This window comes from Ailuropoda melanoleuca, chromosome 14 (genome assembly GCF_002007445.2).
Source record: "Ailuropoda melanoleuca isolate Jingjing chromosome 14, ASM200744v2, whole genome shotgun sequence".
Classification (NCBI taxonomy): Eukaryota; Metazoa; Chordata; class Mammalia; order Carnivora; family Ursidae; genus Ailuropoda; species Ailuropoda melanoleuca.
In genome coordinates this window covers 57,464,752-57,477,393 of record NC_048231.1, presented here as the reverse complement: position 1 = coordinate 57,477,393, position 12,642 = coordinate 57,464,752, and the positions used below count along the sequence as shown (strand labels likewise).

At 38.0% G+C, this 12,642-nt stretch overlaps 1 protein-coding gene and 1 non-coding gene across 4 annotated transcripts in view; one reads left to right on the top strand and one right to left on the bottom strand.

Annotated features, from left to right (window-relative positions):
* YES1 (YES proto-oncogene 1, Src family tyrosine kinase) overlaps positions 1 to 12,642 on the bottom strand; it is a 71,535-nt gene extending 58,893 nt beyond the window's left edge. Inside the window, exons 1-2 of one of the 3 annotated variants that reach the window (XM_034642471.1) lie at positions 12,513 to 12,642; positions 6,618 to 6,725 (exon numbers count right to left, since the gene is read on the bottom strand). The gene's annotated coding sequence lies outside the window, so the exon portion shown is untranslated. The remainder of the gene's footprint in view (positions 1 to 6,617; positions 6,726 to 12,512) is intronic. The other 2 variants (XM_034642473.1, XM_034642472.1) reach the window with 2 other exon arrangements.
* Positions 1,584 to 1,687, top strand: LOC117796257. The gene has a single exon (XR_004620620.1). It is a non-coding gene; the product is annotated as a U6 spliceosomal RNA (small nuclear RNA).

The window sequence follows — 12,642 nt, the reverse complement described above, 5'->3', positions numbered from 1 at the left end:
AGTTAATATTGCCAATAATGGGGCAGACTAACATAGAGTGCCTCTTCATGGCCTACACTAGGAAGAACACAGTACCCCATATATAGCATTGCTGCCCTAAATTCATAATCTGAATCTAATCATGAGAAACACCTGACAAATCCTAAGGTACACTGTACGAGACATGTAGTCTGATTTTTCAAAAATACCAGCATCTGAAAGATAGGGCTGAAGAGCTGTTCAAACTAAAGGAAACTAAAAAGATAGAATAACTAAATGCAATGGATTAGATTCTGGATTTTCTTACAAGGAATTATGAGGACAATTGGGAAAATACCAATTATGGACTGCTACATTAGTTCCTTAGGGCCGCTGTAAAAAAAAAAAAAAAAAAAAAAAAAAAGCTTAGAACAGAAATTTATGCTCTCAGACTAGAATTTCAAAATCAAGGGTGTTAGCCGGGCCGTGTTCCCTTTGAAACTCTGGACAGAATCCTTCCTTGCCTCCTTCCAGGTTTCTGATTGTTGTTGGTAATCCCTGAGGTTCCTTGGTTTGGGCTGGATCACTCCAATCTCTGCCTCTGTTGTCACATGGCATTTTCCTCTTCTTATAAGGACACTGGTCATATTGGTTTAGGGCCCACCCTAATTTGGTATGAATTCATCTTAACTTGATTACATCGACAACTGATTTCCAAAGAAGTTCACACTAACAGGTACTGGGAGTTACGACTTAAAACTATCTTTTGGGAAAACAAAAGTCAACCTACAACTGTATACTGGATAACTGTATAATGGCATTGTTAAAATTTCTAAATTTAGTAATCATAACTGTGGTTGTGTAAGAGAATGTCCCTGTTTTTAGGAAATACAGGCTGAAGTACTTAAAGGTAATAAGACGTGATGTTTGCACTAATTTTCAAATGGTGGGAGGGGGTGGAAAGAATGGGAATACCTATATATATATACACAAAAAGCAGGAATAATAAAATCAAATGTACCAAAATGTTAACAATTGGTAAATCTGTGTGAGGGAGATCCAGAAGTTCTTTGTACTATTCTTGCAACTCTCCTGTAGCTTTGAGATTATTTCCAAGTAACAAGGTTTTTTCAAACCACACATGAAATAATACCTACAAATAAGTTTAAGGAAAAATGTTTAAAGTCTGTATTACCAAAATAAAACTCTGTGTAATATAAAGAACAAACGGAAACCTATAACTTTTTGGATGGTAAGAGACATTATTAAAAGATGTCCATTCTTCCTAAATAAACCTAAATAACATTATCTAAATCAAAATCACAGCAAAGCTCATATGGATAAGTAAATGCATAAGAATAGCTGGGAAATTTTTGAAAAAGAAAAATGAGATTTGTCCTACTAGTAATCACAACCTCACAGTTCAGAGAATGGGCTCTGAAGTTAGAGAGCTGGTTATAGTCCTAGCTTGTACATGAATAAATGGAACTTCTCAAGGTGCCTGGGTAGCTCAGTCAGTTAAGCCTCTTGATCTCAGCTCAGGTCTTGAGCTCAGAGTCGTGTGTTCAAGCCCTGCATTGGGCTCCACACTGGCTGTGGAGCCTACTTAAAAGAATACTAACTCAGTGCTCACTTTGGCAGCACATATACTAAAACTGGAAAGATACAAAGATTAGCATAGCCTGCAGACAAGGATGAAACACAAATTTGTGCAGCATTCCATATTTTTTTTAAAAAGAAAGAAAATCCTTTCATGAAATAAAATGGCTAAATGTTAGAATATTTAAGCCAGATTTTCAAAAGACAAATACTTAACTCAGAGTTTTGTAAGAAATGAATTAAGTTAAAATATATTAAAGTATTTTTTGCCGCGACTGGCACACAGGCAATACTCAACACTAACTGCTCTTCTCGTTATCATGGTCCTAATCATTAGACTTTGTGGTATTGGCACAAGAATAAACAATATCTGGAAAAGAATGAAACCCTAGAAGCAAGCTTAAGAGTAAACAAACCTCATTTAAGATATAAGATATCGTTTAATAAAAAAAATTTTTTTTTTGAAACGTCTACCTGTCTCCGTTGGTTTCTCTATTACCGAGGCCCCGGGAATATCAGAAATGTCTTTCGGAGCCTTCAGACAGAATTCTTCTGGACTTAGAAGCTTGAACTCACCTGAAGCTGGACGCCCTCTTAACTATTATCTACTTTCTTACTCTCTTCCAGCTTTTCTAACTTAAAGAGCACGTTACAGAAGTCAAGAGATGAAAAGAAGACATGCTAGGCACTTCCTGTTATCTATTATGTCACCTTCCTTAAGTTGTGGATCTATAGCTTCCCTCACCACCTAAAAATGAAATTATATTTTTCCAGATGCTCTGTTTCTAAAAAGCAAACTTCCAGAAGGTGCTAGGATGTTTGACTTTTTCCATCATTATTAGTTTGCTTCAGTACTAATATGTTGTCTTAAATTAAGAAGATACCATCTTGGGGCACCTGGCTGGCTGGCTCAGTCAGTAGAGCATGCAACTCTTGATCTCGGGGTCATGGATGCATTCAGCACAGGGCTTACTTTAAAAACAACAACAAAAGATATCATCTTTGTTCACAACTTTCAAATAGTCTAATCATGTTTCTACAACCAGTGTATTTCCATATAGATGTCTAACTTTTTTAACTAAGAGGTTACTTTCTCTCCCCTTCTGGGGGAAAGACAACTACTATTCCACCAAAAATTCATTCTCCCCTTCTAAGGTTGTCTGTGTAAGGTAGCCCTACCACAGACTATTGTTCTTAGTCTACTTACAACCAGATATATGCATATAACTCATTTACATCAACATAACGTAAGGGGAAGTGATGTGCGCCAGAGTTTTTAAGAAGCACAGCTGCTAAAGATATAAGAATAAGATATAAAGAAAAGAAATCCCGGGGCGCCTGGGAGGCTCAGTCGTTAAGCGTCTGCCTTCGGCTCAGGGCGTGATCCCGGCATTATGGGATCGAGCCCCACATCAGGCTCCTCTGCTGGGAGCCTGCTTCTTCCTCTCCCACTCCCCCTGCTTGTGTTCCCTCTCTCTCTGGCTGTCTCTCTCTCTCTCTCAAATAAACAAAATCTTTAAGAAAAAAAAAAAAGAAATCCCCTTATTCAACATACTTTTTTTTACTGGTCTTTAACACAAGTCACTGCCAAATCAAACCTCAGTTTCTCCATCAGACTCAAGTACAATGTTTATCTGAATTCACCATGAGCACTGATGCCACTCACTAGTTTAGCCCTAGGCCTGCCACTCCGAAGAGCCTGGAGTAAAAAGCAGCTACGGTTACAGCAGGAGCTTCTAATAAAGAACTAGCTATTTGTTGACATTTCTTTCTCCCATGCCCATGAGAAGCAAACACTGTTAGCAGACTGTTACACTGTCATACATTTTAGAGCATTTAATAAGTACCTACATTGTACTACTGTTCCAGATGCTTGAGATAACTTCTGTAACCAAAACAAAGATCCCTCCCTACCTTCATGGAGCTTACATTCTAGCAGCAGCCACTCCCACCATTTGGAGTTGGCACAACTGTTTAGAGTTAGTTTTAAACCTATCTGCCAACACTTATGTAGACTTAATAAACATGGGCAATGATGGAACTGTTGGAGTGATGTATGAAGGAGTTATATTCAATGTGGGATAATAATGCTACAAAACCAACCTAGCATTCCCCATTAGAAAACAATGCTCCAGCTTATTAAAGAGGACAAAGGGTACATTCTTAGATACAACTGAAGAAATAAAAGGAAGCCAAAGAAGAAAAGGCTTCTAAGGTGGTTAAGGAAATCTTTGTCAACAGAATTTGACACAGTGGTAAATGAGTAGGAAACAAAATTTCCATTTGGAACTTTAGATGAGACTTTTCATCCAGAGCATAACGAATTCATGTAACAGTAAGATTCATAGGAACAAGCCAGTATGAAAGAAGAATCCTACGGTTTCCTCCAGAAGGAAGGAAAGCTTTGAATGGCTGATGAGTCTGTACCAAGGTGTAGGAAACTGCCATCTTACTGACAAGGCAAATTAAAAAGTATGCTCTCTTTCTGCAGCATATCCAAAACGTGATGTAGGACCATTCAGACAATGCAGACCTTCCATTTCTACCAACTCATCTAGGAAAAAATGATTTAATTAGTAGAAACAAAGGCAATGTTGCACAATAGAAGTTTGAGCCAGCTTCTGACTCAGAAGACTCATATTTGAGCATAAACTCAATGCAGGGGAGGAGGGGTGACAGGAAAAGAGAGAAAGGAGCTGACTATATACACACAGACTCCATATACACTTTACAATCCCAAACTTAAAAACGGACAGCATTTGCTACAGTTTAGTTAGTGAAATACCCATCTTTTGCCTGCTTTGTTCTTTTGATGAATTAAACTTAGATTAAAAAAAAGAAACTTGATTGGAAAAATACCCAAACACTGTCTCTTTGTTAATCTGGGCTGAACATTTTGTTATAAAAAGATAAAAGAATGCTTTGGAATTAGTATATATCAATTTTCCATTACAAAGCCAAACCTATAAAAGGAAAGTATTTGCTAGAATTTAATGTAATAACCCATCTTTTTCAGTTCATATAATATCTGACCTTGATTCCCATTATGAAATATGTACTCCAAAGCTACTTCAATTAAAAAGTATAAATGGCTGAAAATTCTCAGCCCCAATAAAAATGTACAGTTTAAAAGAGAAGGAAAAAGATAAGAAATCCTCCTTTCCATCACTGCTCTTTATCCCTAAGGAAGTTGTCTTATAACAAACAGGCTTATTGTCAGTTAGATAAATTCAGTTCTACTAGTCATCACTAGTCAAGTGACCTTAGCAAATTACATATACTTCTAATCCTCAGTTTCTTCACATGTAACAAACATCTATCTCAGCCACAATTTTTTTATTTTGAAAAGGCATTTCAAATATTTAACTGCGATAATGCCTATGAACTACATGTGTAGCATAGCACCTGCCATAAAACAGGTTTTCTTCCTTCATACCCAATGCCTATGATAGTAAATGGGTGGGAAACAAAAAAAAAGGCACAAAGGAGGAAATTATAAACTTCCACATTACACTCATTCCAAAAAAGACTTTTTCTGGGAAAAGATTTTGATTTTGAAAGACCCAACTGACAAACTTTGGGAACACAATCTACTTATAATTTCAGTGGCTTTTTGCTTTTGTTTTTTTACAAGATCTTCTGTGCAAACCTTAAAAAGCTAACATTTTCTAATGTTTATGATTATTTTGTTCTAACTAGTAACTAAATGTGTTAAAGAAAAAAATCCAGAACAATTACTCTGCGTTTTTATCAATTAAAAAAGATTAAATGTTTTAATGTTAGTGGCTATTTTCCTGATATAATGTGGCAAAGCTATCATCCAAATAGTCATGATTATCTGTTAACTGACATCACATCTATTTGCTTCAATGAATAAGGTCCTTATCTTTTTAATTTTACTGCAAAATAAATCTGAAATGTTCTGTAAAGGCCTTATTTTCAAATGTGCCTTCTTATAGTAAAACTTCTATATAAGTTTTATGGACCCTGCATATGTGTCACACATCTGTAATGAACCGTCTAGAAAATTAAATCAAGTCTTGCTGCCTACAGAATTGAATCAGTTTGCTTGAGGCTACAAGTATCTAGTGCAAAGGGACTCATTAAAGTTTCAGAGGTATCACACACTAATACCATCAAAAACCAGAGAAGTGCTGTACTAGATTATCACATTAAAAAGACCTATCAATCTACAAAATTTATAACAGTCTCCTAATCATAGCCAGTTCCACGCAACTGTGAATTCCTAAAAGGCAGCAGTCATGCTGCAAACATTTTTATAACATCAAAACTAGCACAGTATTTGTTACACCATGGGTTTAATATCCACTTAATGAAATAACACTACATTTGCTGGAGAAAAGTCCACTGCCAAGTCTATGGGTCAGTTTTTTTTACTACAACCTTTACTTACCTGTTATTTATTTCAAATTCTAGAGTCTGAAACATTTCCTTAAAATGTTTTCAATATAAAAACTTCAACTGTAACAGAACCACACATTTATATAAGGCTGAAAGGATATCAGAAACCATCAGGCCCAACTACCTCCTGTTTCAAATGGTAAAACTGAGGCATAGGGTATTTACTGAACTGACCAAGGCCATAGCTCTTCACTGGCCAAAGTGGCATTAAAATCCAGATGGCCTTCTATCTTTTTAGTCCTTTCCTTATTATACCATGTTGGCTTCTCTGCTCCTTTTCAAATGCCTGACAGCTATTATTCTAAAAATGCTCTTATCTGTAAAATACTAATTGCGTGAGAACAAATGTAAGAAATAAACTTGCCATGCAAATAAAGAATCATGGAACGCTGCATCAAAAACTGGGGATGTACTGTATGGTGACTAATATAACAAAATAAAAATTATGAAAACAGAAAAAAAAAGAAATGAACTTGCCAAAGAGCAATTATAAGTATTAAATTATGCAGCAAAAGACACCAACTTTCTCCACTCCACTCCCATTTCTACTTAATGCTAACAAACTGTAAGTTACATTAAAAAATTAGAGAAGTAACTAGCCATGATAGTTAGTTTAAGAAAATCTAGAGTTTACATACTGCTAGGAACGTAGGTTGAAACCAGGCAATCTTTAAGTTTCAGCAGTCAGTCCTTTCCTCCCGGTACTTCCTGTCTTCACCCACACCCTGAGTAACAGCAGACATATCCTATAAAATACACATTCTTTTACACGAATTATATCAATATCAAAAAAATCAGGACTTCTTTCTCTTTTGGTCCTTGGAAGATATGAACGTAAGCCATGATTATAATATTGATTGTCACTAGTAACATGATAGGCTGACAAGTGTATTTTAGAAAAATCTAGCTTTCTTTCCTTTTTTTTTTTCTTTTTGGGGGATAGCTTGAGCTTTCTATATCCATTAAAACACTAAAAAACATTTATTTAAAATAAATCATATTAAAGACTAGTTTAACTTCACTACAAAGAATTCCCAGTTTATTAGAAATATCAAAATGACCTTTAAATTCACATTTCCAAGTGTTTACCAACTGTTTTATAAAATCATTTTCTAGAACAAAACTTTGAGGGTAAAAATCTAAAGAATTTGTTTTAACAATAGCTTACAAAAAAACCCACTAAGTTTTACAAAATTTTAGTAGAGGCAGATCTTTAAAATATGTGTAGCAAAAGTCTGTATATTATAGTCATAAAATACACAGAACCACATCTCTGTATACAACTCAAAATTTATTAAGCGTTTATTCTACTGGAGACTGTTCTCAAAGATTCATATAAAACAGTTCCTTGCCACATGTATCACAGTAATGGAAAGAAATAATTATAATGTAAGATGCATTCATATCAGAGGAGTTTCGTGGGAGCACATAGATGGGAGCCAATATACCAGTGTTCTGTTAAGTATGGGCCACAACGACAATGTGTACTTGTTAATGTTCAGGATACGGTCTTCAGTACCTCTTCCTTCCTTCTGCTTATACAAGTTGGAGCGCTGATTCTTCCAATGCTTCGTATTACCCATCCCAAATTAGCCAACCCCAAACCAAGTTTCAAAGCCAGAATCAGCAAAAGGAATTGTCTCTGTAGATTTTCTGACAGTCATGGTAGAAGAGAGGACAAGATGCTGCTCTTTGCTTAGCATGTTTATAAAATGAGTAACATTTCAGAAGCAGCAAAATTTGCCTATGGCATCTTCCAGTCTGGGGCTTGCCGCATATAGCTGATAACGCATCTGTGTTTGTTGATGTCCATCTTCTCATACCCCAGGAATAAAGAACAACAGAAAAGAATCTAGGGTTCCTGCTTGCAAAATTCAGGCAGACACAGGGGAAATACCATGTGCAAGTAGTTCTAGAAATAATCCCTCTTGAGAATCTTCCACTTCCTGGGAAAAAAGCAGGGTGTCCAAAGAACTTGCATATAAACTCTCCTGCCACTCCACAAACAGTAATAGCAGCAGCACTTCTAAGTGACACAGTTTAAAGCAGCATGGAGTCTATGGTATAAACTTCAGGGAGCCTACAGCCACATATATACACTCAAGCAAGGGAAACTGAAGGGCGCTATCCTGGGCACTGACGCTTGTAATTCAGTCCATCAGTATTATCCTGTACTTTGAAATTACAGGATTCTCTCTCTTTCCTGGAGTGAGCTTCAAGATTTTAAAGAGTAACATCAGGTAAACTCAATCCAGACCCGGATATGTTGCCATCAAGTCTGCTCGTTCCAAGACAACAGTAGTGCTGCTGCAGCCAACAATTCCTTGGCATAGAGACATGTTAAAATGATATTGGCAGCAGCACTGGCTCTTCTCTTTCACCCTCTGCTGTTACTATAGCTCCTTTTGCTAAATCTGCCTCTGAGTTTAGACAGGAGCTGGATGGTTCATAATCACCCAGCAGCTGCAGCTGAGCAATACTCAGCCTAATTGTGGCACTGGAGCAGCTGAGAGGAAGAAAAGCAATAATACATACCCTACCACAGCCACACACAAACTGCTGTACACACTACCAATAAGATACCAAGATACTTTAATAGGAACAGATTATTACCTGTAAAGAAAAGCAGTTGTACTTCTCTGGAAGAACTCTGGATTTGTATTATAGACCTGTTTAAATGTGAACTGAAGGTGACCTAAGCCACGTAGAGCTCTGAACAATGGAAGATCTTAACTAAAACTTCCTGTAAATACTCACATAACAAAGCCAGTGCCACAAACATCACCTTTATAACATGACTGAAAGTTCCTGTGATATAAGAATCTGGCACAGACGTGATCTCTTCTTTAACTCTACATTACGACAATGCAAAGCAACAAAATCAACAACTAAAACAGCAAGCCATTACATAAAGCAAGCAGCATAATACAATGATTCTCAGCATTTTTGAAACTCCAACACCATACTGTCATTTGCTTGCTTGAAACAAAACATACTCTTCTGTTAGGCGCCATATGGCACATCTTCATAAAGCTTAAGTAAACGAAAACTTATTATGCTGAGAATTTCATGACATCCTTAGAATATCAAAACTAAGGCCAAAATTACCGATCCAAAGAATTACTGTTACAGAAAACAGAAAATGGGGGGCGCCTGGGTGATTTAGTCAGTTAAGTGTCTGCCTTTGGCTAGGGTCATGATCTCAGGATCCTGGGATCCAACCCTGCCTCAGACTCCCCCTCAGTGGGGAGTCTGCTTCTCCCTCTCCCTTTGGCCCTCCCCCCAGTGTGTGTGTGTGTGTGTGTGTGTGTGTGTGTGCGCGCGCGCGTGTGTACACGCATGCTCTCTCTCAAATAAAATCTTTAAAAAAAGAAAACAAAACGGTTAAAAGACTTATCACCCTGATGTGATAGTTGTAATTTACATAATTTTATGAAAAGTAAACTGTATTTTATATTTGATGACAGAATAGTATCCATTAGTTTAAAAAACATCTTGACTACCATTTACAATATATAAGCTAAAAGGATTTACAGTTAGTAAAATCTGGTGTTCTCCCTCAAAATATTAACATAATTAACATGTTATTTACATGTCAAAGTAGTGACAAACAAAAGCTGGAATATGACAATTAAGATTTAGTAAGTCTAATCCTGTTTGCAAAGGACAGCCCAGGCAGTGTTCTAAAGGCAGTCACTAAATGTTAAGTTTTTTTTTTTTTTAAAGATTTTATTTATTTGACAGAGAGAAACAGCCAGCAAGAGAGGGAATACAAGCAGGGGGAGTGGGAGAGGAAGAAGCGACTCCCAGCAGAGGAGCCTGATGTGGGGCTCGATCCCATAATGCCCCCGGGATCACGCCCTGAGCCAAAGGCAGATGCTTAACGACTGCACCACCCAGGCGCCCCTAAATGTTAAGTTCTTTACACAAGCACCTTATATAGTATATTACACATAGTCACCTTAAAAAATAACTCCTATGTGAACTAAAACAGATACAGAAAGGCACACAGAACAAATGTATGGCTTTGTGAATACACTAAGGACCACCCCTGCAACCACCACCGGGTTAAAACTTTGTCACCACTGCAGAAGCTGGGTCCCAATCATAACTTCTTCCCACCTCCCGTTATCTTTACTTTTATAGAAATCATTTCCTTGCAGGTTTTTTTTTTTAAATAGTTTTATTGCCCAAGTCTGCATTCCCAGACAGCAGAGCTTAGTATTGCTTTTAAATTTTTTGATATTAGGCACTTTTTCAAATTGAAGTATAAATGACATCCAATACCCTGCCAGTTTCAACTGTACCTCATAGTGACTTGATATTTTTATACATCATGAAACAAACCCCTCCATAAGTCTAGTTACCATTTGTCACCATACAAAGTTATTATAATATTACTAACCATATTCCCTATGCTGTACCTTACATTCCCATGACTTATTTTGTAACTGGATTTGTACCTGTTTTTAATATAATGCTAATAGGAACTAATAAATGACGCCTACATTGAACACTAGATCAAGAGTTATGTATGTTTGTAAAGAAAAATTATGTTAACAAATTATTTACTGCCTAAAAAGATGCAAATTTGAACTTTGCATTAATAAATCTTATACCATGGGCTGGTATTATAGTTCACTTACACTGTGTTGTTGCTATTAGCTTATAACATTTATTCTCTTAACATTACATATCAGGAAGAAGATTTATTTGTATGGACGTTGATTTTTCAGCTTGAGATTTTCCTGAATTAAAAAAAACTTAAGCCATGTATTAACATTATACTTCAGCCATAAGACAAATTCCACCTATCCCAGGAAGACAGGTCAAAGCCGTAATTTCACTTTTGGTTGAATAGAAAGGAGTCAATTTTGTGGTTTATGAAGTCAGCAAAAACATACTGCAAAATTAAAAGTTATTATAACATTATGGTGGTTACAGCAGAGTACGTATTTTAAGAGTTTTTTTATCTTTTATTCTGAAAACATGGATATGAACTGTCTTGTATTTAGATTCAGATCAAAGGCAACTGTTTCCTTTTCTTTTTCAAATTTAAGACCCTGTGATTGTCAATGAGCATTCAAAATCTCCACGGAGGTTTAGGTAATGTCCAAAATTTAAACTTTTTAAACTTCCTTTCTTAAATGTCAACTATGACAGGTGCCTCACATATTAGTAAAAGAAAACATATGTATGGCTTAGTGAAATACGACTTTCTTACAGAATATATGAAAATCACGTATGATGCACACAAGATCCTCTTTCTTCTACAAGACACTTCTTCATAACCTGCCCATTCAAAAAGTTTTCGGTCCACTGTATGCCATTGCCCTAGTTAAGATACTAGATTTACCAGGTACTATGCCTTAAGTGCATAGTTACATGTACACATTTAGTAATATTTTCCTTAGTGTGTAACCTAACTTTAGAAATTTAACAAGATGGTTTAAATGTAAAGAATTATCGCGATACTTCTGGCACTGCAGTCCTACAGTTAGAAGGACACAAATACACTACAATCATATGCAGATATATGTGAAATCATGTATGTGAAAGCACACCATGAAACACATATACATAATGGCATGAACATAAAGTTGCGATTCCATTAGAGACTTCTCATTTCTTTAATAATTTATAAATTGTTAGAACGTATACTACTCCATGCCTGTTTCAATTAATTACACAGAAAATAATTCAACCAAATCCGAACTATGTTGTGTCCCACTCACTACAAAACAAAAATTAAAGCCGTCCTTGCATTGGACTTATTTTCCACTCACCACAAAACAAAAATTCAAGTAATCCCTACACCGGACTTGGTTTTCGAAGAGCTTCTTAAAACGACGCTGCCCCATGCCCAATAAAGCAAAAGCTGGAAGCAATTATTAAGAAGAACAACACACTTTAAGACAAAATTTTCTATAACATGTGGACAGAGAACCGAACCAAATGGGAGGCGGAGTGGCATAGTGGCATAATACTGTAAAAGTGGATGCTGAAAGGCATACTTCCCAACCCCCAACCCAAAACAAAGGAAAACTTGAACATGTTGCGGTTTTCAATCAAACCAAGTAAAGCGAGAGGCTCACCCACTCGCCCCCACACACACCCACGTCCGCTCCCCCAGCACAGTTGCCAGCCGGCATCAGCTAACACGGAGACCCTCAGCTCCGGGACAGAAAGGGGCCGCTGCTCTCGGCCGAGCGAGCCAAAATTAACCTCGCCCCCAGGCGCCGAAGGGAGGTAGCCTACCGCTCCAAGGACCTTAAGTCGGACTTGGGCGGGACCGGGAAGGACTGGACGGGGCGGAGACCGAGTCAGGGGGCAAGCAGGTAGCGCCGGGAAGGAGACACGCCCGCTGGGCGAGCCGGGACGGGGGAGGGGAGAAGTTTCTCCCCAACTTCCCGACTCCAAGCCTGCGGGGGCGGGGAGCGCCGGCGCCTTTGGGCGCTGGCGGGCGCCGGGGCCTAGCACTGCCCGGGCCGGGGTCGGCCGCCTCCGCCCGCGGGGCCCCGCCGGGTCCTTACCTGCCCTCCAGCCGCGCTCTCATGAGTCGCCGCTGCCGCGGCTCCGGGTAGCGAGGAGGGGGCGGCGGGCGGAGGCGAGGCCCGCGGGGCCCTCTCCCTCCTCCACCTCCTCGTCCCGAGCGCCCGGCTG